At 40.5% G+C, this 5,113-nt stretch overlaps 1 pseudogene; it reads left to right on the top strand.

Moving 5' to 3' along the window:
* The first annotated feature begins 2,205 nt into the window (after positions 1 to 2,205).
* LOC123402157 lies at positions 2,206 to 3,737 on the top strand (annotated as a pseudogene).
* The last annotated feature ends 1,376 nt before the right edge of the window (positions 3,738 to 5,113 follow it).

The following is a 5,113-nucleotide window of genomic DNA, read 5'->3' as shown; positions in this document are numbered from 1 at the left end:
AGCATTGGGGGGTACTCGCCATGGAAAAGTGAGAATATAGTAGCCCATCATCAATATAGATGGAGTTCAAGTTTGCTACAGTACCAAAATAAGTGCTAGTTTGTTTTCTTGTACTAATGTTATCACAAGTTTCTGTTTAAGTTTTTTGTTGTGAAGTTTTCAAGTTTTGGGAGACGTTCTCATGGAGAAAGAGATAAGGAGTGTAAAGAGGTCAAGCTTGGGTATGCCCAAGGCATCCCAAGCCAAATTCAAGGACACCAAAAAGCCTAAGCTTGGGGATGCCCCGGGAAGGCATCCCCTCTTTCGTTTTCAATCCATCGGTAACATTACTTGGAGCTATATTTTTATTCACCACATGATATGTGTTTTGCTTGGAGAATCTTGTATCTTAGGAGTCTTTTCTTTTTCTTGTGTCACAATCATCCTTGGTGCACACCTTTTTGAGAGAGGGAGACATGCACTCATCGTGATTTTGCTAGAATGCTCATAGTGCTTCACTTATATCTTTTGAGGTAGATACTTTTGCTCTAGTGCTTCACTTATATCTTTTGAGCTAGATACTTTTGCTCTTGTGCTTCACTTATATCTTTAGAGCACGGCGGTGCGTGATTTGGTAGTTGGCTTATGCTATGAAAGTAGTCCCGAATGTGCTAGGCACCCAAAGAGGATGCAAAAACCTCCATCTTCATGTGCATTGAATAGAAAGAGTAGTTTTGATTCCTCTCAGTTAGTTTTGAGACATGGATTCGGTAATATTGAGAGTTATGTTAGTAGGGTGTTGTGAATCTAGAGATACTTGTGTTGGAGTTAGTGATTCCCGTAGCATGCACGTATGGTGAACCGCTATGTTAGGAAGTCGGAGCATAATTGATCTATTGATTGTCATCCTTTCTGTTGAGGTCGGGATCACATGATGGTTTACACCTACCAACCCTTCCCCTCGGAGTATGCGTTTAGCACTTTGTTTCAATTACTAATAAAAACTTTCGCAATAAGTATGTGAGTTCTTCATGACTAATGTGAGCCCATGGTATAGATGCACTTTCACCTTCCACCATTGCTAGCCTCTCTAGTGCCGCGCAATTCTCGCCGGTGCACAAACCCACCAAATTCCTTCCTCAAAACAGCCACCATACCTACCTACTATGGCATTTTCATAGCCATTCCGAGATATATTGCCATGCTACTCCCACCGTTCCATCTCATGACTTGTGCCGTCGCACTCATATTGTCATTGCATGATCATACTAGGTCGTTGCACAACCCGGTACACTGCCGGAGGCATTTCCTATGGAGTCATCATCATTGTGATCTTTGAGCTTTGAGTAACTAAAAGTGTGATGATCATCATTATTAGAGCATTGTCCCATGTGAGGGAAAAAAAGAGGCCAAAGAGCCCAAAAAAAGATAAAAGAAAAAAAGAGGCCTAAGAGGCCAAATAAAAAAAAGAAATGAGAGAAAAAGAGAGAAGGGACAATGCTACTATCCTTTTCCACACTTGTGCTTCATGTTAGCACCATGTTCTTCATGATTGAGAGCTTCTTGCTTTATCACTACCATATGCTAGTGGGAATCTTCGTTTTATAACTTGGCTTGTATATTCCAATGATGGGCTTCCTCAAAATTTCCCTAGGTCTTCATGAGCAAGCAAGTTGGATGCACACCCACTAGTTTTCCTCTTGAGCTTTCACATACTTATAGCTCTAGTGCATCTCTTGTATGGCAATCCATACTCATTCACATTGATATCTATTAATGGGCATCTCCATAGCCTTTTGATACGCCGAATCAATGTGACCATCTCCTCCTTTTTGTCTCACAGCCACCACCACACTCTATTCCACCTATAGTGCTATATCCATGGCTCGCGCTCATGTATTGCGTGATAGTTAGGATGTGTTTGGCATGGCTCCTACTTTCAAATTCTGTACGGGAGCTGAGGGAGCAGAGCCGAACGCCAAGAGCTCCAAGAAAATAGGATCCTTGGATCAGCGAGGAGCGGAGCAGAAAATAGACTAGCGCGGAGGAGCGACCCACAGGTTGATTCTATTTTTGTGGAATCAAAAAGGCCCAGTGAAGTTAAGAGATATTACCCACCATTGCCATTACTAACCCCAAATCTCATACCGCTGTTCCATATCTTCTCTTTCCCTCGTACAAGAAACAGAGATAGACGACCGGCGGCAGCCACGACAGTCACCGAGGCCGCGACCGGCGGCAGCCACGGCCGTCACCGGAGAGCTACGAAGACGACCTGCTACAGTGCCGACTTTCATTTTCCATTTATCCTGTTAAGGTATGGCACCCATCCCAAACCGTAGGCTGTAGATTGGTTCATGTTCACCTGTCCCAATTGCTTGTATCAAGATTTTTGCATCCCCTCTCAAATTCTAACAGGACATGTGTCAATATTGATTGAGGAAGTCAGTTCCTAGAAAAGCATGTATATTCAAGATAGATTTCAGATTGACTGTCGATAACTATGCACGAAGTGCAGATGTACGGCTAGACGTACTATCAGATTTGTAGGTAGTATTACTAGCTAATTTATTTATTGTGTAGGATATTTTTCCTTTTTTAAATATTAGTAATACTAGCATACTTGTTCCGTGCATCTTCAATATATATTTTTAGCAGCTGGTACTGCTGCTTACGTAATTTATGCCGAACACAGTAGCAATGGAAGCAACTGCTGAGTGGAATGAAGAACACACTCGATTGGTTTGTGAGCTGTTCAAGGAACAAGTTGAGGCTGGAAATCGCCCAAATACACATATGAATAACATTGGGTATGCAACAGTGATTGATAAATTTTATCAGAAGACTGGAATACAGTACAACAAAAGACAGTTTAAGAATAAATGGGATAAACTAAAAAGTGCTTACTACATTTGGAAGAGTTTGAAAAAGGAGACAGGTATGGGCTGGGATCCTGTGAAGCAAACAGTTACAGCTTCAGCCGAGCGTTGGAAAAATCTTAAGAAAGTGAGCTACTAATCATTGTTTATTTTTCTGCACATACAACAACTACTATCCATGGATGTCTAATGTTTAGTACTTGCCATTGACAGAAATACCAAGGTTGTGGTAGGTTTCAAAAGGCTGGACTTCAAAATGAGGACCTTTTGGCCAAGATCTTTGAAGACTTGCGCAACACTGGTGAAGACCATTGGTCTCCTGCTAATGGTAGCATGCCTCAAAGTCCTCAGAATGTTGATGCTGAAGACCACGGAGATGAGAACGAGGACAAAGAAAGTGAGGAGGAAGATGAGTCTCCAGTTATTAATAATAAAGGAAAAAGAGTTGGTGGTGCTATAGAAGGAAAAGGAAAAAAAATCAAGGAGTGGTTCTACGATCATGCAATACCATTTGAAAGAAATTGTTGAGCTGAGCAAGAAGTCGCAAGCAGCCATTGAATCCATTGCTAAACAACGAGAGGATGCCTCAGTTTGTACCATCAAAGATGCGATGACTCTGGTTACAGAATGTGGTGCTGTCATCGGCACTAAGAAGCACTTCATTGCTTCTGAGATTTTCATAAAGAAGGAGCAAAGAGAAATGTTTATGACCATACCTGATGCTAGTGCACGCTTTGACTGGCTTCAAAGGAAATATGATGCCAAGTATGGCAAATAGATTATAATATTTTGGTTGTAATTGTTAAAGCATTCCTATAAGTAGTATGCCTTCAACACTCCTATCTTTCATGTTGCATTTAGTTATTTATTTGGCTTGTAAGACCCTGTGCAGTTTGTTACAAATTATCTATTTATGTACGTCATTATTGTTATTGACTCATTTCTCATTTTAAAGTGGCTCATGTATGTTATATGCATAGATGTCCTCAAGCGAAAGTGATAGTGGAGGGAGCAATTACTCCAATGAAGAGCATGATGAAGATGTACAGCTGATGCACCTACACGAAATGATGATAAGCAATCTTGCTTCAGCTGTAACTATTGTTGAAAAGTATCACACGACGTACTTGGATAAGAATGAACCTAGGACTTCAATTCTCAGTGGAATGGGCTGGGTGAAAGAAACCTTGAGCACCCCAGGGGAGAGCCACCGCATGTTTCGTATGAATTCTACAATGTTTCACAATTTGCATTTTATTTCATCCAGTTAGATCGCTCATGTTTATTATATATACTTGCAATAATTGCTACAGATTTAACCTATATTATTATATACGTGCAGCCACGGAACCACACGTAGCACACATGTGATGGTTCATAATTGCAATAAACGTGAGATGATGCTTCAAAAAAGCTTAAAATGAAATGTTTAACTAACGCTCAATATTCCCATTTGTATGTAATATGTATAACACCGCAGCCTATGCTAGACGTATATGCATAGAGGGGTACCAAAAGCATTACATTCAGGGGCATTACGGTATATTTTATTCCTAAACCCACAAATCAGTGTTTTGGGAGTCAACTGATAGCCGAACGCTTTTTTAAAGCTGATCCAGCTCCTCACGGGAGTGGATTCTCGGAGGATCTGGAGCAGGGAGCAGTAAAATGAGGATCTGGAGCTCTAACGAACAGGCCCTTATAAAAAGTTTGAGAAAGTAAGAGTGCGAAAACAATTACTTGGCCAATTTCGGGGTTGTGCATGATTTACATTAGTTGTGTGAGGATGATGGAGCATAGCCAGAATATATGATTTTGTAGGGATAACTTTCTTTGGCCTTGTTATTTTAAAAGTTCATGATTACTTTGCTAGTTTGCTTGAAGTATTACTGTTTTCATGTAAATAGGAAACTATTGTTTTGAATCTTACGGATCTGAACGTTCATGCCATGTGAAAGAAGTTGCAAAGGACAACTATGCTAGGTAGCATTCCACATCAAAAATTCATTCTTTATCACTTCCCTACTCGAGGACGAGCAGGAGTTAACCTTGGGGTTGCTTGATACGTCTCCAACGTATCTATAATTTTTGATGGTTTCATGCTATTATCTTGTCAAACTTTGGATGTTTTGCATGCCTTTTTTTATTTTCTGGGACTAACTTATTAACTCAGTGCCATGTGCCAGTTCCTGTTTTTTCCATGTTTTTGATCCCTTTCAGAGGAGGTTTTGAAACGGAGTCCAAACAGAAGAAAT

This window comes from Hordeum vulgare, chromosome 6H (assembly GCF_904849725.1).
Source record: "Hordeum vulgare subsp. vulgare chromosome 6H, MorexV3_pseudomolecules_assembly, whole genome shotgun sequence".
NCBI classification, from domain to species: Eukaryota; Viridiplantae; Streptophyta; class Magnoliopsida; order Poales; family Poaceae; genus Hordeum; species Hordeum vulgare.
Note: the sequence above shows the minus strand (reverse complement) of the source record. Positions and strands in the feature narration are given on the sequence as shown.